Source organism: Eumetopias jubatus, unplaced genomic scaffold (assembly GCF_037043125.1).
Source record: "Eumetopias jubatus isolate StellerSeaLion01/CBP00866 unplaced genomic scaffold, mEumJub1_p1.0 scaffold_13, whole genome shotgun sequence".
NCBI classification, from domain to species: domain Eukaryota; kingdom Metazoa; phylum Chordata; class Mammalia; order Carnivora; family Otariidae; genus Eumetopias; species Eumetopias jubatus.
Window position 1 is genome coordinate 59151532 of NW_028274819.1, and position 24089 is coordinate 59175620.

At 44.8% G+C, this 24089-nt stretch overlaps 1 pseudogene; it reads right to left on the reverse strand.

Moving 5' to 3' along the window:
- Positions 1 to 10738: 10738 nt before the first annotated feature.
- On the reverse strand, positions 10739 to 13349 carry LOC114218604 (ATPase SWSAP1 pseudogene; annotated as a pseudogene).
- Positions 13350 to 24089: the final 10740 nt, after the last annotated feature.

Below are 24089 nucleotides of genomic sequence, written 5' to 3' on the forward strand. Positions count from 1 at the left end.
GAGGACCCCATGTCATATTCTTGGTAAAGCTTCAGTCATAGCTGTTTCTCCCCTGTTTGGGGCCTTACAACTTGAGCTACCTATCATGAGTCTTCAGAGGCAAAAGTTCATGAGAGCTAAATGATTGGTTTTCATTTATTCTTAGTTCATTGATATCACTAAGCCACTCTGCCAGCAACCTATATTTTTGAGAGCTGAAGGGTATCCAATGGGTTGTTTTCTATAATGGATTTTGTTGCTGCTGCCAGGACCCCCATTTCACTCATCTTTGCTTTTAGGGGTTCTGGGGTAACTTAAAAATAAAGGCAAAAACAGGTATAACCCACAGAATCTTAGAATATTTGATTGGTGCCCAGTTCCATATGAACTAGGATGTGATTAGTAACAATTATTTGATTATTAGCGTGCATTTACCTATGCCAAACATTGAGCTAAATGTGATACAAAAGGCATCTCATTTACGTAAACATTACTAGCAGACAGCATTGGACGGGTTGAGAAACTTGCTCGGGTGGGGCGCCTGGCTGGCTCAGTCAGTAGAGCGTGCAACTCTTGATCTCAGTTGGGGTTATAAGTTCGCTGCAGTCACTTAATAATCCAAGAGAATTAGTGAAACAAGTCTCAATTCCTGTGGCTGCAGTTGGTCCCAGAGCTGTAGCTGATATTCATCATCACCTTCCTCTGCCATCCAGTTTAGATTTTCCTTACTCTCAGTCCACAGTTTGGCTGGTCTTGGTTTCTTGCCTGGTGGTGGTAGCTGGGGGACTATGACCTTCATCTTAGAAGTCCTTATCATTGCTTTCCCCTTGACAGGTCATACTTACTGTAATTGCCTGTTTGTCATTACCACTGGGTTTGTTCCTGAGCTGGCTCTTAACTGAGCTTTAACAGAAAATTCCACCATTCTGGTAATAATCCTTCTAGGTGATGACATATACAATATGATCAGCGGATCCCTGTAATCAGCACCTCCTTTGCTAAAAGTGGGTCCCTTGTTCTGAGTCAATGTTGTGTGGGCGTAGGGACCTTGGAAACTTTCAGATGGTAGTTCTCGTATAGGCACTGAAGGTAAAATTATATTCCAAATTATATCCAATTGGCATAATTTCACTTCTTTTCCCAGGGGTGAAGAGGTTCAAAGTAATCAACTTGCCACCAAGAGGCTGACTGGTTTCCTTATGGATTGATGTTATGCTGAAAGCTCAGCATTGGTCTTTGCTACTGGCTTTTTTTTTTTAATGAAATGTTTTATTTTGAAATAACTAGACATACTTGCAGTTGTTAGAGGCAATATGGATCCCATATGTTCTCTACCCAGTTTCCCTGGGGGCATCATCTGCAGAACTAGAGCCATAATATGGATCAACTGGCCTTTTTTTCCACCAAATTTTAATTAATTAATTAATTAATTAATTATTTTTAGCAGAATAATCTCAAACACATTTTATTGACGAGTTCTTTTTTTAATTTTTTTCATCTTTTTTTTTTTCCTTCTGAGTTTTTATTAAATTCTATTTAGGTAACATACAGTGTAATATTAGTTTCTGGTGTGGGATTTAGTGATTCATCACTTACATACAACACCCAGTGCTCATCACAAGTGCCCTTCTTAATCCCCATCACCTGTTTCACCCATTCCCCCACACACCTCCCTCTGATAAGCATCAGTTTGTTCTCTATAGGTAAGAATCTGCTTTCTGTTTTGTCTCTCTTTCCCCCCCTACTATGTTCGTCATTTTGTTTCTTTAATTCCACATATGAGTGAAATATGGTATATGTCTTTCTCTGACTGAGTTATTTCACTTAGCCTAATACTCTCTAGCTCCATCTATGATAAGTATACTCTTTAATCCCCATCCCCATCCCTCCAGCCACCTTCTTTCTGGTAACCGTCAGTTTGTTCTCTGTCGTTAAGAGTCTGTTTCTTGGTTTGTCTTTCTCTTTTTCCTTTGCTTGTTTTTTTTTCTTAAATTCCACACATGAGTGGGATCATATGGTGTTTGTCTCTCTTTGACTGATTTATTTTGCTTGGCATTATGCTCTCTAGCTCCATCCATGTCATTGCAAAGGGCAAGATTTCATTCTTTATGTTTGAATAATATTCAAAGGAATATTATATATATACAATATATATATTGTATATATATACCACATCTTCCTAATCCATTCATCAATTTATGGACACTTGGGCTGCCTCTATAATTTGGCTATTGTAAATAATGCTGCAATAAACATAGGGTTGCATGTATCCCTTGAATTAGTGTTTTTCTATTTGGGGGTAAATACCCAGTAGTGCAATGGTAGGGTAGTTCTATTTTTAACTTTTTTGAGGAAACTCTATACTGTTTTCCACAGTGGCTGTTCCAATTTGCATTCCCACCAACAGTGCAAGAGGGTTCCTTTTTCTCCACATCCTCACCAACACTTGTTATTTCTTGTGTTTTTTATTTTAGCCATTCTTACGGGTATGAAGTGATATCTCATTGTGGTTTTGATTTGCATTTCCCTGATGGTAAGCGATGATGAACATCTTTTCATATGTCTGTTGGCCATATTAGATCTTCTTTGGAGAAATGTCTATTCATGTCTATTGTCTATTTTTAAATTCGATTATTTGTTTTTGGGTGTTGAGTTATATCAGTTCTTTATATATTTTGGATGCTCATCCTTTATCGGATATGTCATTTGCAAATAACTTCATGCATTCAGTAGGTTGCCTTTTAGTTTTGTTGATTGTTTACTTCGCTGTGCAAATGTTTTCTATTTTGATGTAGTCCCAATAGTTTACTTTTGCTTTTATATCCCTTGTCTCAAGGAGACAATATCTAGAAAAATGTTGCTATAGCTGATGTCAGAGAGATTACTGCCTATGCTGTCTTCAAGGATTTTTATGTTTTCAGGTCTCACATTTTGGTCTTTAATCCATTTTTTAGAAGAGATTTTATTTATTTATTTGACAGAGAGAGACACAGTGAGAGAGGGAATACAAGCAGGGGGAGTGGGAGAGGGAGAAGCAAGCTTCCCACCGAGCAGGGAGCCCGATGCGGGGCTCGATCCCAGGACCTGGAATCATGACCTAAGCCGAAGGCAGACACTGAGCCACCCAGGCGCCCCTTGGTCTTTAATCCATTTTGAGTTTATTTTTTGTGTATGGTAAAAGAAAGTGGTCCAGTTTCATTCTTTTGCATGTGGCTGTCCAGTTTTCCCAATACCATTTGTTGAAGAGACTCTTTTTCCCATGGTATATTCATTCCACCTTTGTTGACAATTAATTAACCATATAATTGTGCATTTATTTCTGGGTTTCCTGTTCTATTCCATTGATCTATGTGTCTATTTTTATGCCAGTTCCATACTGTTTTAATTACTATTGCTTTGTAATATAATTTGAAATCTGGAATTGTGATGCCTCCAAGTTTTGTTTTTCTTTCTCAAGATTGTTTGGTTATTTGAGGTCTTTTGTGATTCCATACAAATTTTAGTATTGTTTGTTCTGGGTCTGTGCAAAATACTGTTGGTATTTTGATAGGGATTTCACTAAATCTATAGATTGCTTTGGGTAGTATAGACATGGGGGCTCAATCCCAGGACCCAGAGATCATGACCTGAGCTGAAGGCAAACGCTTTAAATGACTGAGCCACCCAGGTGCCCTGCAACTCTCCTTATAGAGTTTTCCAAAGATGCTACACAGCATCCTTATGCCCGACAGCTCTGGGTCATATGCCTGAGTATCAAGGTAACTTACACTACAGACTGAATCTGGTAGAACCCTCTTGCTCTGAGCTCCAAACAGAATTGACGGCCTTCCAAGTCATCAGATAAATAGACCAGAGCAACATAAGATATGCTGCCTCCAAAATCTACGAAGCACTGTGGCTCTTTCTCAGTGATGGGGGAATGCTAGTGCAAAAACTTGTCCTTTACCTTAGATGGGATGTTCTACATAATCTAGGCCATTGAGCCACTCTGAAAACTTCTCTGACCTGGCAAGCTCCTGAATCTTCATGGGGTTTATCTCCCAACATCTGGAAAACTCATGTCTTTTTGAGGCATATAAGGTACTTTCCTGCCTACCTGGACTGCTAGCATGATATCATCATTCTAGTGGACCACTGTTGGATGTTTTCTGGAATGAGAAGATGATCAAGGGGCCTATAGACCACTCTGTGACAGAGCAAGAGAGTTGACATAGACTTGGGACAAGATAGTGAATGTGGACTTGTATCCTTTTAAGATAAAGGTAAATTTTTTTAAGTTTGTTGTTTATGTATGTATGTATGTATGTATATATGTATGCATGTAAGTAAGCTCCGTGCCCAATGTGGGGCTCAAACTCATGACCCTGAGATCAAGAGTCACATGCTCTTCCAACTGAGCCATCCAGGCACCCCAGGTAAGCTGTTTTTGATCCTCTTTAGCAATGGGGAAGAACATGTTTGTCAGATCAATAGTCACCTTTCAAGTGCCAGAGGTTGCATTACACTTAGAATACCATGTTCAGGGTGCCTTGGTGGCTCAGTGATTAAGCATCTGCCTTCAGCTCAGGTCATGATCCAAGGGTTCTGGGATCGAGCCCTGCATTGGGCTCCCTGCTCAGCGGGAAGCCTGCTTCTCCCTTTCCCACTCCCCCTGCTTGTGTTTTCTCTCTCACTGTCTCTCTCTCTCTCTCTCTCTCTCTCTGTCAAATACATAAATAAAACCTTAAAAAAAAAGAACAACACATTTAGCATGGCAGCTACAATTAAGGTTATAAGTCAGTTAGGTTTATGATAGTCCACCATCATCTGCCAGGGCCTATTTGCTTTTTGCAGAGGCCAGAGAAGTGACTTGAATAGGGATATAATGGGATGAACACTGTTGCATCCTTTAAGTCTTCTATGATAGTACTAATCTCTGCAGTTCCTTCTGGATGCAGTGTTGCTTCTCATGTACCCTCTTGGCTGGCTGCAGCAGTGGGCTGGCTGGGAAATATCATGGGCTTCCAGTTGGCCCTTTTTATTATCAAGATCAGGAAATGAAGGCAAAGATTCTGATATGTGTTAAATATATCCCTACCAATCTGTACCCTTAAAAATTTGGGGATTAACTACAGGGTAGGTTTATGAAGGTATTTCACCTTTGTGACAAGGGCTTGGGCTAGAAGTCCTTTTATTACTTGGGCTCCATATTCCTCACTCCAACCAGAGGCCCCTAATGATGTTTTGGGGCCCCTGGTATAATCGGTGTCCACTCACGCTCCATATCCAACAATCTTGAGGGTTTTTTCTCCACTATCCAACATTGTATTCCATTCCCCCAAGTCTAATACCTTCAAGATCCATCTCCAAACGTGTTCCCCTGCTTCCTTCCAGCACGCATCAGCCAGGGCCCACAATACGTTTGGTGTAGAAATCATCTCCTCCCAGGACAGAGCCCTTCTTTTCCAGCCCAGGCCAATACCTGACTCTGGTTATTAGCCTGGCAGCCAGTGGGCCAATGGGGCAGATACTGAGTAAGGCAAGTGTCGTCTTATCAAGTACCTGCCTTAGTTCAGGCTTTTGTAGCATCTCAAGACAAGGAGAGACTGCTTTGTTCTGGCAAGAAGGAATGGGCTGCTTCTGCTAGGACAGAGAATCTAGAGTTTCAGGGTCTAAGGTTCCCTGCTAACATGTCCCTGTCTCAGGTATTAGGATTCTGTTCTTTTGCTAGTGAGACTCTGGCATCAGCACAGGACAACGATAGAGTCTGTGCATGCAGTCTCCTTTGCATCTCTGCCACAGTGTCATACTGAAAAGGGCCCTCAAAAAAGAAAACGTGGAGCCTAGTTCTTAAAATTATTCCTTTTTTGGTTTCTGATTATAAACATACTACATGTTCATTGTACAAAATTTATCAAGGACAGAAAAGTATAAAGACATGGAGAAAATTATCACCCATAATTATACTACCCAGAGGCAACTTGGCACATTTACTTCCAATCTTTTTTTTTTTTTTAATGCCTATTTTAACCTAGCTGAGGTCAGGCTATAAAGGCAATTTTATCTGTTCACTTAAAATATTCACTTAGTATGAGAAAAATTGCCCATGCTAATAAAATCCTAAGTTTTAGAAGCTGAATTTGCACAAGTAGATAGAGCCAAAATTTACTCAGCTGTTCTGTTATTGGGCATTTAAGTTGTTTCCAAATTTTGCTGTAAGGGCAGGAGTGAGGGTTCTAGAGGCAGATGTACTTGAGTTCCAGACTTGGTTCTGCTTACTAGCTGTGTAGCCCTGGGTAAATTACTTAATTTCAAATTCATCATCTAAAACTGGGGTTGACAGTTCCCATCACCTAAGGTTTTTGTGAGGATTAAGTGATACATGTGAACACCAAAAGCAACTCTTGGCACATAGCAGGTGTTCAATAAATGGTACTGGGATGGGACATCTTTCTGCAGAAAACTTGGTCCCCAGTTTGGATGATTTTATTGAATTCTGAATTTTTTTTACTCCCCCAGATTGCCCTCTGCCATATAGCATGATGATTAAGAAGAAAGACCTGGGAATCAGGCTGTAGGGTTTTGAATCTTCGCTTTACCAGTCACTAGCTGTTGAACTTCAGGCAAGTGATTGAACTTTTCTGGGGTTCAGTTTCTTTGTCTATAAAATGAGGAAAATGATGGCATGTGTCTCATAGTATTATTTTGAGAACTGAGTGAAAAATACTTAGAACTGCCTGTTACGTGGTAAGCACTTTGTAACTGTGATTATCATCATGATCCTCATTAATTGGCCAACGTTGTCACTCAGAATTTCTCATGGGCTGACTTTTCCTTCAGAGTTCCCACTCTGTTGCTCACTTCCTTAACTCCCTACTTCCTCTTCTCTCTTCTCCCTGGCCCAAAATCTAATTCTTATTTTATGTTATCTCTGTTTAGCTTTTTCCTTCCAAACCATACCTGAGGGGCTCCAAGTTTCTGGGGAATAGAATAATAGAAACATTTACCTAGCTCTGACTCTGTGCCAGGCACTGAGCTAATGCTTTACATGGATTAACTAATTCTCACAACAGTTTCATGAGGTAGACATAAATGTTATGCCCACTTTATAGATGGAGGACATTGTAGTTTTGGAAAAATGTAACAGCTTACCTAAGGTCAGACCCTAGAAACTCATGGAATCAGGAATTGAACCCAGGTTTGTGGGATTCCATAGTCTATGCTCTAATCATTGGAAGATGGTAACCACAGGAAGATGGCCAAGATTGTACACTCTAGTGTTAGACTGTCTGTGTTCAAATTCTGGATTTGTTGCTCTCGCTTACTATTGTCACACCTATAATCTAAGTGGCTCCTGAAAGGAATTGCTATTCCATTTGAGATAGAAGCAAATGTGGTCCAGTTGTATTTTTATATAGTGTTTTCTTCAAAACCCAACATAGAACCTGCCACAGAACAGATGCCTTATAAACATTTGCTCAAACAAATATATTCAATATACTATAATAGGCACTGTGTGGGTTACGAGGGGGATTGATGTGTTGTCCTTGCCCTCAAGGAGCTTACAGACTAGGAGAAACTAGTCAGGTGCTTAAATCATCATATCATCAGGAAGAATGTGCTAATGTTTGCATGTAAAAAAACTATCTGGGGACGCCTGGGTGGCTCAGTCAGATAAGCGTCTGACTCTTGGTTTCAGCTTAGATCATGATCTCAGGGTTGTGAAATTGAATCCTACTTTGGACTCTGCTGGGTATGGAGACTGCTTGAAATTCTTTCTCTCCTTCTCCTCTATACCCCCCACCCCCATGTGTGTGCTCTCTCTCTCTCTCTCTCAAAAAAAAAAAACAACAAAAAACAAAAAACAAAGAACTATCTGTAAAAACAAGAGGGAGAGGGTAATTCATTTTGGGGTATCCATTAAGGTTTCCAGGAGAAGTTATTGTTTGAGATGGTCTTGAAAGAAAGGTAATCTTTTTTAGGAGGAGGGTGGGAAAGAATGGCCTTCTAGGCAGAAAGAAAAGCAGGAAAAAGGCATAGAGGAAGGAGGGTTTCAGGTGTGTTCAAGGAATGGCGAGTGACTGAGGAAAGCTTGAGCGTAGGTCATATGGGGTAGGAGAAGGAGTTGAGGAAGCGCGAGGTTGGATGGCGCAGGAGTAGACAGTGTGGACTGCGCAGCACTCATTCATCTACTTCCAGTGACAACTCCTGATTTTCACTCAGGGATCTACTCTACCTTATTATCAGTCCATGTTGGTTGAGTAGGGTGGGCCCCATCCATACACACAGCGCAGACCCAGACCAGCCGATGAGTAGCACGTCCCTGCTAACAATGACACGTGTCCACAGCAGACCAATCAGAGCCCCCAAAGCTCAATTTTTCCTACACCTTCTCCTTTTTGATATGCGAGAAATGAACTCCCGTTTTTTTTTTATTTTTAAAGATTTTATTTATTTATCTGAGAGAGAGAGAGCATGAGAGGGGGAGGGTCAGAGGGAGAAGCTGACTCCCTGCTGAGAGGGGAGCCCAATGCGGGACTCGATCCCGGGACTCCAGAATCATGACCTGAGCTGAAGGCAGTCGCCCAACCAACTGAGCCACCCAGGCGCCCACAATGAACTCCAGTGAACTCCCTTTTTCCGTAGGACTGGACCTGGGAGTATGCAGGCTGGAGCAACAGCAACCATTTTGCCGCTGTGAATGGATAGCATGAGCAAGAAAGAGATTACAAATTAAAAAAAAAAAAAATAAGGAAAGCAAAGCTGAGTGATGGAGAGAGAGAAACTAGTTCTGGCAAAACCAGCACGTTGTTTTAACTTCTCCAGTATGTAAGGCAGTAGGTACACATGCCCCCTCTTCTGCGTTAAGCTTTCTCAAGCCAGTTCAAGTTGCATCTTCTGTCACTTGCCACCAAAAGAGCTTTGACACAGTCATGCTAGGTATTTTAATTTTATCTTGTAGGTGATGGAATCAATGAAAGGACTCCTTCCCATGGGCTGGTCACATGAACCCATCTGTGTTTTGTTAAGCTTGCTCTGGCATCTGGTGGGGTGACAAATACTCTGAAGACAGATGGACATAGATTCAAACCCCATCTGTGTCATTTATTAGCCCTGTGATCTCAGGAAGGTTATCAGTCAGGGTTCTACCAGAGAAACAGAATCTGTAGGAGAATATGTGTTCATATAAGGGGGGGTAGGGAGGGGAGGGGAAGGGAAGGTGGGGGAGAGATTGATTTATTGCAAAGAATTGCCTTTTGGGATTATGGGTGCTGGCAAGGCTGGAATCCTAGGGCAGGCCAGAAGGCTGGAAATTCTCAAGTAGGAGCTGAAGCAGCAGGCCAGAGGTGGATTTCTTCCTCCTCCAGGAAACCTCAATTTTGCTCTTAAGGCATTTTTACTGATTGGATGAGTCCTATCCAGATTTTGAGGATAGTCTCCATTTTCTAAAAGTCAACTGATTGTAGGTATTAACCACATTTACAAAATAACCTGACAGCAACACTTAGATTTGATTTCATGTTTTATTAAATAACTGGGTACTATAGTATAGCCAAATCAGTACATAAAACTAACCATCACAGGAATTTGCTTAATTTCCAAGTTTTCTCAGCTACAAATTGAGATACTGATCCTTACTTACCTTACACATGAAAATATACATAAAGTAAGAGCATTGTGCTTGATGCAGTAGTAGCTCGGTTTTTTTTTTTTTTTTGGTTTGTTTTTTTGTTTTAATTTGTAAGGCTTTATTCTGAATCAGGCCCTGTTCTAAGAAAGTACTCTGATATGACCAATGTCATCAGGTGACTCATTGGGAGTTCTGGTTTTAACCACTTTTTAAAAGTTTGACATAACCAAGGAAAGATGAACATATGTAGACCTTCTGCTCTACCAATTCCGCCTCTAGTATATACCCTAAAAACCCTCATACACATGAACCAGGACATGTGTGCAAGGATGTTCATAGCAGGGGGCGCCTGGGTGGCTCAGTAGGTTAAGCATCTGCCTTTGGCTCCCTGAGTTGGGCTCCCTGCTCAGCAGGGAGTCTGCTTTTCCATCTCCCTCTGCCTCTCCCCCACTCATGCTCTTCCTCTCTCTCTCTGTCTTGCGCTCTCAAGTAAATAAAGTCTTAAAAAAAATGTTCATAGCAGTAAATAAGCCAGTTTGATGAATAAACTGGGGTATAGTCACACATGGAATTATATGCAGTAGGGAAAAAGGAATGAACTAAAAAAGATGTGGCCTAATCTTTTTTTATTTATTTTTTATTTTTAAAGATTTTATTTATTTATTTGACAGAGAGAGAGAGAGCATAAGCAGGGGGAGCAGCAGAGGGAGAGGGAGAAGCAGGCTCCCCACTGAGCAGGGAGCCCGATGTAGGGCTTGATTCCAGGACCCTGGGATTATGACCTGAGCTGAAGGCAGATGCTTAGCCAACTGAGCCACCCAGGTGCTGCTTTTTAAAAAAATTTTATTTAGAAATTTGACAGAGAAAGAGCATGGGTGGGGGCAGAGGTAGAGGGACAAGCAGACTCCCTCCTGAGTGGGGAGTCCGACCTGGGGCTTCATCCCAGGACCCAGAGATCATGACCTGAGCTGAAGTCAGATGCTTAACCAATTGAGCCACCCAAGTGCCCCTGGACTAATCTTAATAATATTGAGTGTGAGAAGAAGGAAGTTTCAGATGATTACATTTATCATAAAACTTTTTATGAAGTTCAAAAGAGCCAAAACAATACGTTGCTTGGGCATAATAGGTTCATGATAATGCTATTTTTCAAAAGAGAGAAAGCACTTTATATTCTTTAGGTCTTTGAATCTGCACATGTGCCTGAAGTAAGTATTCCAGCCATGGGAAACTGAGGCATAGAGAGGTTGTCACACTGTCTGAGCTGGGGTTACCAGCCTGGGTAGGCCATGGGGTGATTGTCATCTCTCCATCTGGTTGGAAAGCCACTCACCACTGTGCTCTAGGGCCCAGCCCACCTGGATCCAGGCAGGCCTGAGGCAGCGCCGTCCTGGGTCTGGTGTAGCCATCTGCAGCCAGCACTGGGCAGGGAAATACTGCTGGAGCAGCGACAGCTGCAGGGCATCCCCACTGTCTCCTTCCTCCTGGATCTGGAGGGCCACAATGAGCCCACAGCCCTGGCCAGGTCCAATCTAGTGGCTGAAGTGGGCAGCTGTGTCTAGAAGCACGGCAGCCAAGTAGGCCACTCCCTGGGGCCCCCAGTCTTCCATGAGGGACTCCTCCAGGCCATCCAGCAGCAGGAGGGAGGGGGTTGGGCCCAGGGCCTCATGGGCAGAGAACAGAAGCTGAAGGAATTCATGGGTTAAGGGTGGGTACTGGAAGTGGATCTTTTGTAGCCACAGGGGGTCGAGCGCTTAGAGCAGTTCAGTTTATGGGAGTAAGTGAGAATGCTTGGCAACAGTTTAGAAGAGCAGGATTCGGTTGGGGTAAGAATATATTTTTCCAACCTGGATGCTTTTTAAGTAAAAGTAATTAAGTACATTGGGAAAAAAGTTAAACCAATTCAAATTGGTAGTCACTGAAAAGTTAGTTTCCCTCCTACTCCAGAAGGTCAGGCCTTTTACTCAGAAGTAATCAATGTTGATAATTTCCTAATGACTTTCCTGGATTTTGTTCTATATGTGTAGACACACATGCATGCGCGTGCGCGCGCGCGCACACACACACACACACACACACACACACCTCTTTTCACATTCAGTTTCCCCACTATCTCTCTGCCCCTGCCAAGAATCTTGCTGTTTTAATTTAACAGTGTATTTTGGAGAATGTTCCATTTCTTCACATACAAACGTACTTACTCTATGTTATTTTTTTAATTTTTTTTTTTTAAAGTAGGCTTCATGCCCAGCATGGAGCCCAGTGCAGGGCTTGAACTCACAATCCTGAGATAAAGAGTTGAACACTTAACCCACTGAGCCACCCAGGTGCCCCCAAATGTACTTCTTTTAAAAAATGGCTACAAAATGTTCCATCGTGCGGTTAAACAATTATTTATTTAAAAAGTCCCCGACTGATGGTCATTTAGATTCCTAACATTTTTTTGCTGTTATAAATAATAAAAGAATAAACATCTTTGTACGTATATATCTTTTTATATATATAGAGATATATACGTACAAAGAGTAATGTACAAGAGCATCTGTAAGATAAATTTTTAGAGCTGGCAGTGCTGCATTAAAGGGTTTGCACGTTCGGAATGTCAATAAACAGTACTAACTAGTCCTTCAAAAAAAAATCACATTAGTTTATATCCCAGCAACAGTGTAAGAGGTGCTTGCTTCCCTACTCCCTTATCAACATGGCCATCCTGGATTTAAACCCACTTTTTTTTCTTTTAAAGTACCGAAATACCTATTTAAAAGACCAGGCATCATAACAATCCCTTCTCTGGGCAAGAGCTGCAGATTTGTTTGGGTTTTAGCTTTCTGAGAGCAGAGCTCAGCCTTCTGCCTTGTGCTGTGTTCACCACTCTGAAGGGTTGGGGCAGATGACAGAATAACTCCAGGTCACCAGGCAAAAGGACAGGCGAGAGCCCAGGCCTGTGCCCTGCCTATGAGAGAAATGCAAACAAGCCCAGTTCTATTATAGAAACACAGAGCCATTGTCGGGAAACCACAAATTGCTGACTTGCTCCTGCACACAATCGATATTCAGAAGCTGAGTCCAGGAATTCTAAAGCTGCACCCTGCATAAAGGGCTGAGGTTGGGGGGCGGGGAGAGGGAGGCACTCTTTTAGAAATGAAACCAACCACAGAAGCACTGATCGTGCTTCCTAGAGAGCCACGAAAAAGACCCTGTATCCCCTTCACTGCTCCCTCTACGGATCCCAGAATCAGAGGCGGCCAAAGCCAGAGTGGATCAGGAAATGATCATATCCTAAGAGAGGGTACACTTGTAGGTAAAGAGCCAGGGCAGTTCCACGAAGTGAGTGTGAGAGAGAGTACACCACACACGATGATTATTAGAAGATACACCTGGGCTCAAATCCTAACTCAGTCACTGACTAGCTCTCTGACCTTGGGCACAGCACTTCATCTCTCTCAGCCTCCGTTTCCCATCTAGAGAACTGACATAGTAACACTTATCGCATGAGGTCATGGAGAGGATTTGATTGAATGATTAGGTTTGTAAATAACAGCATGGTGCCTGGCTCTTTGTAAGGGCTTAATGAGTTATTATTATTATTGTTAATAATAGCAATAGGCGCTTAGGGGGTGAACTAAAGAAAGCTTCCTGGAGGAGGGGCCATTTGAACTAGATCTTAAAGAATTGGGAAGCTTTGGCACACTGGAATGAATAAAGAGAATGGGGGAAGTTCATATGTACTTATAGCTTCCTGGGCCTGACCAGGAGACATGCCGAGGACTCATTTGTAAGGTAGCGTGGAGGGGAGGGCAGAGTACAGACAGGAAAATTATGCTGTGGAACATACTAGTCCTCACTTGAATGGGACCTACAGTGGCACTGGCATCTGGGGTCCAAATTAGAGCACGGGGCTGGGTGCAGTTGTAGGAGTCGCAGTGGAAATGTTTTCCCTCATTAAGAGCCCCTTTTGAAAGGACTTGACCCCTGGGGGTCCTGAGGATAAATGAGGAAGCACCAGGTATTAGAGTGGGCTCATGATACTTAGTGACATCATAGGAACAAGCTCTGGATTTTCCACTGAGCTCAGTGAGGTATATTTCCATCAAACTGTCTATGTCTCCAATATTTTATCTTCCATTGCACCATGACACAGTCTTCTTCCAGTGCCCAACAGCCAGCCCTTCATTGTCATGACAACCCATATCTTATGATAAGCATGTTGTAAGGAAAATGGAGACCAGAGCTTGCTAATGTTTCCCCCTGCCCCAGCCCCTTTGGAGATGATTGTTATTGCATCTTACCCCATGAACCTTTAGCATCTTATGCCCCTTCCTGTGAAGTTCATGAACACTGAAAATTCCCGGATGGAACCAGCATGCACCACATATCATGGGAAGCGTCTTCCTCTATCAGATGAACACCATGATTCCATAAATCCTGAATGTCAGCTAGGGGACAGATGAGGATCAATGTGAGGTTCCCAGTTATCTGCCTATTTAATATGTGGGAAAATGCAGGCAACAGAGGCTGTAACTACCTAATGTCAGATTTGCCAGGAGAACTTGGACTCCTTAGGCAACACTTCAGCAAGCCATGTCAAAGAGCTTCCCCGATTTGTACTGAAAATACCTTGCTTGCAATGCCCATATCATAGCAGGTGGCAAGACACATCTTTGTTCCAGGGAAGTTGTCTTTAGGAAGCAGAGTCTCAAGCTATGACTGGAGAGATGGCTCCAGGGGCCAGAGTGTAGACAGAAGGACTGACAGAGCTAGACAGTCTTCTGTACCCAGGCAAGGAAACTGGGGTTCAGACAAAGCTTTTGTTTCTGGCAGAGCTGAAACAACCCAGGGGTGAGGGGAATGCTGGACCTCAGAGCTCCCTGTGGGCTCACTGGACCAGGCTTGGGGCAGTGAGATCAACTTCAGCTTGGCTTGGTGTACTGAAACAATCCCTCTACTGAAACTTATATGTGAGTTTCTCTTGTATAGATAGAGTGGGAGTATTTTTTTTATTAGGTTTGGTTACATGTAAAAAAAAAATGGGCTGATAAGGCTGACATTCTTACATAGAATCATGAAAGTCATCAGTCCCGGACTAATAGAGCACTCTGTGATGTCAGTGGCCCAGGTTCCTTCTCTATCGTGGCTCCACCATCCACAGCATATGGCCTTCGTGTCATGGTCCATGATGGCTACTCCTGCCACGTGTCTGCTATTCCAGCCAGTATATGGAAGGGAGGGGCAAAGAGGGGCCCACTCCCTCAACTGAGGGACATGCCTCAGAAGTAACCCACACCACTTCTCACATCCTGTTGGTCACATTTTAGTCATATGGCCATACCTAGCTGCAAGGGAGGCTGGGAAATATGGTCTTTCTTTTGGGTGGACAAGTGCCTGGCTAAAATTCATTTCTTATTACAGAAAAGTAGGGAGAAATAGATACTGCGGAGCAAATCACAGCCTCTACTATAGTCAGTTTATTGTCTATTTTCCTAAGGGACTGGATATCCTGAAGTCATAGGGTAAGGATATCCTTGTGGGAGGACAAGTCTCTTTTTGAGGGGGTGATGATCCTTTGTGACAATTGTGAGAGAACAATTAAGTTCCAGAGAAAAAAATCAGTGTGAAAGATATGCCTGAGACAGGCAGGTGAAAGACCAGCTGTCTCTCTGGGTTTCTTTCTGGGGGTTGGGTCTCAGAGCCATCTGCATAGGCTGAATAAGACCTTTGGTGGCCTCTGATGCACACACAGAGTGAAGCCTCCTATCGGGTGTTCCAAGCCAAAGAGGAGTAGACCTGACCTGAAGGTGATCTAACTCTTGTTGTCCTTAATGTTTATTTCCATGTTGCCATCCCCTGAGCCCTAGGGCAAGTCTTCACTGCCTGTGTGTGGTCACAGCTGTGCCATGTGGAGTTATAAGAGGGGGTACCTATCCACATTTGAAGTCAGGCTCCATGAGGGCAGGCCCCTTTTCTGTTATGTAAAGGATGCATGATGGTGAAAGGCACATGCCTTCATGGATTGCCTCTACTGCATTTAACCTCTGCTGCTTCCCCCTCTTGACACCCCCTAGCAGCCCTTCTCTGTGGCAATGACTTAGAGGCAGGGCGTGTCTCTGGCTTAGCACCATATCCCCAGTGCTGAATACATGGGAAACACTCAATGATTGAATTGAACGAAACTACCCCACACAAAACCCTTCATAGTCTGGTTCCAGGGTACATTTTAGTTTATTTCCTGAGCCTAGACTCTACCTAGTCCCTAGCCTCAACTGTCTGCATAGAATAACAGCAATATTGATAATTATCCTGCATTGAGTGTTTTAACAGGTGTTAGGTGCTGTTCTAAGTGTTTATGTGCATTGACTCCTCTGATCTTACAGAACTCTGTCAGGTGAGTGTAATTATCCCTAGTTGTTTGATGAGGAAGTTAGGCTCAGAGGTGAGAAATACTTTGCTGAAGGTCACATAGCCAGCACGTGGTAGAGCCAGGATTTGAAGTCAGGTAGTCTGCCTAGACCCTCAACCATTCCCAGCCCCCACCTTCCTTCCCATCTAGTGCCTCTGTTTCAGAGGTGGCCTTGCTCTTTCCAGGCACCCAGCCTGGGCTCTGCCAGAATACCTTTCCCCAGTTTCTGGCTCTAGCAAGCTCTACCTGCCCTTTAATGTCCAGCCCAGATATTGTGTCCCTGACCCCACCTGCCTCTCCAGCCAGGGAGGGAGGCTGCCCCTCTTTCCTTTTTGTTCCCTTTACTAGTTACTCCCAGCCCTGCACTGGGAGCTCTCCTGAATCAGGGACCCCATCTCATGCCTTGGTATCCCCAACCCTCGGCATAGTGCCTGTATGTGGAAGGTCCTTTGTGTTTGTTGAATGAGTAACTGACCCCATTATTTCACACACAAGGAAACAAGTCCAGAGAGGCCGAGGGACTTGTTCACATCACAAAACAAGTGAGAGAAAGAGCCAAGGCTAGCCCCCAGGACTCCTGACTCCCAGCCCTGCCCCCTCTAATACACAACCACCCTGTCTGTGTATGGAAAAGCCTTCCTGCATCTTTGAACCTTTCTTAATTCTGTCTTACATTTCACCCCAAAAATGACCTCTTTGAGAGTGCTGGTGGGAGAGTGAGTTTTGGCAAGTCTTGTCTGGGAGTCACGAGGCAACAGGGAAAAATAGACAAACAATCCTGGGTTGTATTTTGCTGACCCAGTCCTCAAAAACAGCAGAACAAAACACTCAAAACTTGAGCTGGGGCCTCTGGCCAACAGGGCACCAAATCAACTTGGATGGAATTCGCTAAATGAATCTTCCTCCTTTTTTTTAAAATGGTGGGGCCTTTAGAGAGGAAATGTTTTCTAGTTTGTTTGGATTTTCTTTAAGGCAAAGAAAAAAATATTGAACATTTCACAAGGCCCTAGAAGCTTCCAAACAAACAAGCTCTACCCTATCTCACTGCCCCATCCTGCCCCATCTCCCAGCCAAATTTGAGTCCACTGTGTCCCTGGATGTGAAAGCGCCCCCACCATCTGGTCAGAAAAGGCCAGAGAAAGAGCTGATCACCATTAATCACAGTTGGAAAAATCAGAGAAATTACTAAGGAAACATTAAAGTTCTCTTATTAACTCTCAACTCCAGGCTTCTGTACAAATACAAAAATATAGCAGTGATGAGAACACAGGCTTTTGAGACAGCAGATCAGGGTTGGAATCCTGGTCCTACCACATCCCAGCTGTGTGACTTGGGGCAGGTTAATCAACCTCTCTGAACTTCAGTTGTAGTATCTATTGCATAGGTTGTTGTGAGGACTGAATGAGATAATGCAAGTACAGTGCCTAGCACTGTGCCTGATACCTAATGCATGCTTAATCAACATTAGCTATTATTATTGTTGTTATTATTTGCACATGATGTTGTTCATGGCTAAAATGCCCTTCCTTGCCTTGTCTGCCTATGAAACTTCTACTCATCCTTCAATACCCATCACAAGGAGGTCCTCCTTGGTGAGGCATTTCGTCCTGTTTCCTCTCCCAGTGCGGTCCCTGGTTCTCATAGCTCTCCCTCACCCCTCTCCTCTCTGCCTTTCTAACAGAGCAGGAATCTCACTGAGTAGAAATCATTTGTTTCCTTGCCAGTCTTCCCCAGTGGGTACTGTCAGCCAGGAAAACAGGCTAAAATCTGTGCCCCCAGGCCTCAGGAAATGGTATCTACATCCTTAGATTAGAAACAGGAGGAGGGTGGGAACAGGGGAGGCTTACAGGGCTGGGGGCTGCACAACCCCAAGGAGCAGTAGTCACATTGTATTCTCTTCTTCCAGGTGAGTAGAATCCCCTGGAGTTGTGTGACTTGGTGGCTCTGAGCCTCTGCGTCAGATAGACTTGGTCTCAAATCTTAGCTCTGCCACTTTCTGCCTGCATTCCTTTAGGCCATTTAATCTCTGTGGGCCTCAGTGTCTTCACTTGTAAATGGGTGTTATGCTAATGAGCGCTCAGACTGTTGTTAAGATTAAATGAGATCATACAGGTAACACTCCTGATGGTGCCTGGCCAGTGGTAGTTGTTACTTGGCACTGGATTTTTAATGGCAGGATACATACCAGAGTTGAGCATCCGACTGTCTTTGCATAATGGTGTAATTTCAAGGCAGTGTGAAGAGACAGAAGAATAGTACTCTAGGAGACAAGAACCCTGGAAACAAGGTGTGTGTGTGTGTGTGTGTATTTTCTGTTCTCAACCCCACCACTGCGGTCTGTCTTCTCATCTGTGCCCCAGGCCCATGCTGGTGTTACTTACCACACTCAGTTGGAGGAATCGGAGTCAGAGGGGTCACTAGGAGCCCATCCACGCTGGCCAGGCTGCCTGGGGGCTGAGAAGCAGTGGCAGCCTTGGGGAGTGGCACTGCTCTGGGCTGGAGCCATGAGGCGTTCCCTGTGGTGGAGGTGGTGGTTCAGAGCCTGGGTTGTGGAGCCAACTGCCTATAAACCCCCTTCAGCCTCTTCTGGTTGTTTGACTTCTCTGTGCCTCCACTTCCTCCCTGGACTAGTCAGCTAGGGCTGCCCTCACAAAGTATCACAGGCTGGGTAGCTTAAACAACAAAAGTGTATTTTCTCATAGTTCTGGAGGTTAGAAGTCCAAAGTCAAGGTGTTGGCAAGGGTCGTCTTCTTCTGAGGCCTCCCTCCTTGACTTGCAAGTGGCAGACTTCTCCTTTGGGTCTTCACTGGGTCTTCCCTCCTGTGTCTATCTGTGTCCAAATTTCCTCTTCTTATAAAGACACAAGTCATGTTGGATTAGAGTGCACCCTAATGACCTCATTTGACTTTATTATCTCTTCGAAGACTCTCCAAATACAGTTACATTTTTAGGTACTGGGGGTTACAACTTCAACATGTGCATTTGGGGAAGATACATTCATCCCATAACACTCACCTATAAAATGGAGATAAAAAATTGTTCCTACCTCACAGGGCTCTGGTGAGGATTAAAAATACTCATGACAATAAAATACTTGGAATGTTGCTGGCTCCATTGTATTAGCCCTTATTGTTGTCAATCGTATTTCTTGGCATCGAATGAGGGGCCCTGTGGGGGGCCCAGTGCCCAGCTGGGCACTGGGGAGAGAGTTGGGGAGGACAGGTCCAGCCCACAGGAAGCTGACCCAGCCCTGCCACTGACCAGCTTTGTGGCCCTGGCCACTTTCCCCGTTGGAGGGTGCCAGGGGCAGAGCTCAGAGTAAAGTGAGCCTCCAAGCTCCAAATAGCCCAGGGGAAAGAAACAGCGCACAGATCTGCAGTGACACTGGTCTGGGCAGCTCAGATTGGATCTTGCTTTATCTAAGACAGTTTCAAGACACAAATTTATTTTATGTTCCACCACATAAGAATAAATGCTGCCAATTATAATTGCAAGATATTTTCTATTGTCAGGTCCCATTCTGGTTTCAGGGATTCTAAAATTTGAAAAAAAAAAATATGTCTTAGAAATGATGAAAGAGAGTATGTCCTTTTTCTTTGCTTTTGGCAACAAGGATTTGCCAAAGGGGAGCTGGCAAGGTCATTTGGCCTTCAGCCTCAGATTTTGGCTGTTGTTCAATGTCAGATTTATGCAGGGAAGTAGGGTGGTGAGGCATCATCCCAACTGAGGCTCATCACTTCCAGTACTAGCTAAACCCATGGCTAAGAAACAGATCTGAAAGGTTGCTTACACCCCACTTGAGCTTTTGATAGGCCTTGTGAAATGTGCTCATGGCTCTGGAGCCCAACAGATCTGGGGTCTGGTTCCAAGGCTGTCACTCACCAACCAAGAGGTTGAAAGAAGAAAGAATCTGGTGTGCAAAGAGGGTTTTGCTGAACATGGCATGCACAAGGTAGTGTATGGAGAGAGGGCTGGGAATCAGATGTTCTGAGGTCCTCCCTGGCAATGTAACTGGGTCAAGTCCCTCCACCACTCTGGACCTGTTTCCTCATGCAGAAAGCAGTGGAGTTCACTCATTCATTCAACAAACACGAACTGAGGAGCTCCCCTTGGAGGCAGTGTGCTGAAGGATGAGGGTGTGTATATGGGGTGTGAGAAGTGGTCCCTGCTCCTAGAGACCTATCTAGAGATAGAGTTCTATCCAGTGTGGAGAGCAAGATGTGCAGAGAGAAAGGAAAGAGGAGGGAACCAGGCACATTCCACGCATTTTCTCGCTTAGTCCTTATAATCACTCCAGCAGGTAGGTAAATACAGGTATTTTTATCCCCACTTGGTAGATGAAGTCATTGAGACAGAGAGATGATGGTGCTTGCCAGGGTCACATGGCACAGCCAAGATTTGGACTGGTCTGCTTGACTGAAGGCCAGTTCTTTCCTCTCTGCCTTTCATGGTCAGTTATGTTTCCTTCTAGCACAACACTCTCAGGTCCTGTGCCAAAAAATAGATAATGGATGTCACATTCTGATAGTTCTCTCAGTAAGGGAGCCTGTCTCTCTGCTCGGGAGTGATGATGGGCACTCAGCCTGTCTAACCCACTTCTTCTTCCAAGGAGGTGGGGGTACCACATTTCAGGGGAATGAGCCTCACCCTCACAAAAGCTTTCAGACTTCACTCGGGAGTGCCAGTAGGGTGTGACATGCCATCTGAGTGACTTCACTTTGCCTGGTGGTTTTAGCCCCAGCAGCACTTAGTAGAGTCCATTGTTTCACATTGGAAGGTACAAAAATCCCAGGACAGCTCCATCACCAAGTATCATGCCACAGGATGAAAGGCTAGGAGAAGACACACAGGGCCAGTCCCATGCTTGAAGCCCCCTTGACAGCCCCATCAAGGGACTTGTGGTCTTTGCTCACATAGTTCCAGAGCTAGGAGGATCATTTTTCTATCCAGCTTTGGCTAGAAGAGATGGCTAGTTGGTAGAGCTGAACTTCACCTTGCTGCATTTTGCCAAGAAAGCTTTCAGACCAGGACAGTGAAGGGATTTGCCTGAGGTCACCTAGAATATTGGTGGAAAAGCCTGGATTGGAGTCCTGGCCCTTGGAAACCCAATTCTGTTCCTGCCCTCACAGTTGAGTAGAAATAATCCTGAAGGAGGATTCGGACTGGGTTCTTGCCTCCACTTGGCCACTTAACTTGAATGAAATGACATTTAATTCAATAGCCCAGGGCCTACTATGCGCCGGGCATGTACTTACACGCAGTGTGGTCACAGGACAGTCACTTCCTCTCTCTGTACTTCAGTTTCCTTGTCTCTGAAAAAAGCCCCTCCCATGCTGCTTCTCTCAGAGCATGCTGTGAGAATTAAGTGAGAAAAAGGAAGCAAAGTGCTTTGTACCCTGGAAAGTGGTGTGTACACTGGGGAGTTGTAGCTACAGCTGGCCATCCTATTTGTGGTCCAGGTCTGCCTTAGCACTGCCCACGATATTGGAATTTGTTTACCTGTCTCTATCCCACTGTACTCCCCATGGGGAGTGGGGGGGAATGTTTGGGTTTATCTTTGATTTCCCAGAGCCCTGTCCTGGGTTGGGAATGTGGCAGGTGCTTAACAGAGTATATGAATAAACAGAACATGTGATGATCCGATTCTCAGATACATGGAGATGCCAACCAGAAGGGCACTGGAAGACCAGAGGAGGAAGGGCTCAGTGGGAGGGTGGTGGAGGGTGAGAATGGTGTCCACTGTGGATGGGCAGGGTTTGGGTCACTGGAGAGGAGAGGGTGGGACACTCCAAGCAATGGGAGTGGCTTGGACAAAGGTCAGGAGATGGAAATCCATGTGAATTATGCAGGGGACACTGAGAGAGTGGGCAGGTAAGACAGAAGTAAAAGATGAAGACAGAAAGTGATGATGATAATAACTAATGTAGTAAGTGTGGCACTTACTCTAGGCACTGTTCAAAAAGCTGTAGATGTATTCCTCACTGATCCCTTGTAACAACCCTATGAGGTGAGCATTATTACCTCCACTTTATAGAGAAGGAAACAGATTAAAGAACTTGCCCAAGGTTACATAGCCATTAAGTGGCAGAGTCAGGATTTGTCTCCAGGCATTCTCATGCTCTTAAAGTAGGTTGAAGCCTGTCTGTAAAGGGCTAGGAACTTGGAATGTTTCTTATGCTCTAGGGAAAAGTTTGAGCAAGACTTTGGAGCAAGAGGGAGTTTGAGCAAGAGAGGACATCATTGAGTAAGAAGGTCTTATTTTGCAGGTGGCAGAGGTCCTTCGAACATCTCTTGAGCACCTTCTGTGTGCTGGGCACTGGGGGTACAAAGAGCAAGACGGAGCCCCTGCCCTCCCAAGCACGCGGTTCTTATGCTGCAGCAGCCTCCCTCTGGCTCTCCATCTCCAAAAGATGTGTGCATCTTTTTCCTGATGATCAGTGACATCACTTTGGTAACTTGAAATCAACTGCAGTGAGAGTATTTGCACCACGGGAATTGGCCAATGCTACAAATCGGGGCTTTTCTCTGGGGGCTGGTTGATACACACTGAGCAGCACAATGCTGACTGTGAACAGCTGCAGTGTGATGGTAAAAGTCCTCACCCAGTATAGGGTGGTACAAAGCAAGTTGGGACTAACTCTGTGCCGTGAGCCAAGGAGGCAAGCCTTCTGCAGAATGCTGAGGGATGAGCAGATATGGGCTACGAAGACAGGGCAAGAAAGGGCAGCTCAGGCCAAGATGTGCAACGGCACGGCATATTCTTCCTAGAGTTGAAAGGACACTCTGGATGTGAAGGAGCTTGGGAACCTCTGAGGTACCAAACAAAAGGGTGACTATTAAGCAAACCCAATATTGGATTTATAAAGTGAACTAATTGGGGCTGGGGAGGGAGTACCCATGTCACAACACATTAACCTTTGTCTTTAGCTGGCAGGATCTTAGAGGATTTCCAATGTGACTCAGCTGGGCCTTTACCCAAAACCTCAGTAAAAGGGAACCTAGGTTTTGGGGAGGGACCTGGCATGAGAATGGACTAGAACACTCTAGGGCTGCCAGCTAACTGGGAAATGTTGACAAAAGCTTTGAAATGCCTTGTATATTGGGGTGGAGGGCCAGGGAAGTTGGCGGGAAATAGGACCAGTCTAAGTGAGGGTCAGACACATCTGGCTGGGCATGCACTTCCTGCCCAGAAATCAGAGCCAGAAAGTGGCACCACAAGGCTTGTTTTGTTGTCTTTTGTGTCGGCTAGGGTTCTGGGTGCTATGGGTTGCTCAGCGAACCTCTGGCTTCCAGAGGCCGACTTTTCTCCTCAGGGCCCCCTTAGTCCCTGTGCCCCAGACAGGGGTGAACATGGCATCAGGTTCTCTGCTTGGTGCCACACTGTCCTGAAGGTTCTGAAGGAGACTGAGGTCACTAGACTATCTAGGCAGATGAAGCAGCCAGAGCCAGGACCCCACAGGACCTGGAAAAAAGCCCAGCCCCTCCCTTTGATGGGCTGGTTATCGAGGTTGTTTGGCTCTGCAAGATGATCACAGGGCCTCATTTCTCTGCCAACCACCCCCATCAGTCCTGAGCTGCCCCACCAACCCTACTGCCCCCCTCCCCTGCCCCCCGGCCCAGGCAGACTCAGGCAGTCAGTGCAGAGACCACAGGAAGGGGATGGGCTGGTTATTGAGATACGTTAGCTGAGAAACTGGTCTCAGGCTGACCTTGGCCCAGCCCCTAATCACAGTAGCCAGTTTTAGGAGTACTTTGTAAAAGAAAGCTGGACGTTTGGAGTGAACCAAGGGCAGTTACAAAAGTGCTAGGTTTACAAAGCAGAGTGACTGCATCCTGGCCTGTGAGGTGTGTTGGGCACTGGGGTGTATGTGTGGGGGAAAGGGAGCACCATGGCCACCTCTGCACACGGAGCTCTGGTCTGAAGACAGAACAGAGAGGCACAAGGCTTGCCCTTCATAAAAGGGCAAAGGGCTTTAGGTGGCTCTGAGGATGTGAAGTCATAGGAAGGTCACAGGAAGCAGTGTTCGAGGTGGCCTGCAAGCATTCAGGGGCCCTCTGTGGTGGCTGGCCTCAAGAAGTGGTAACACCAAGGGGCCTTACGGT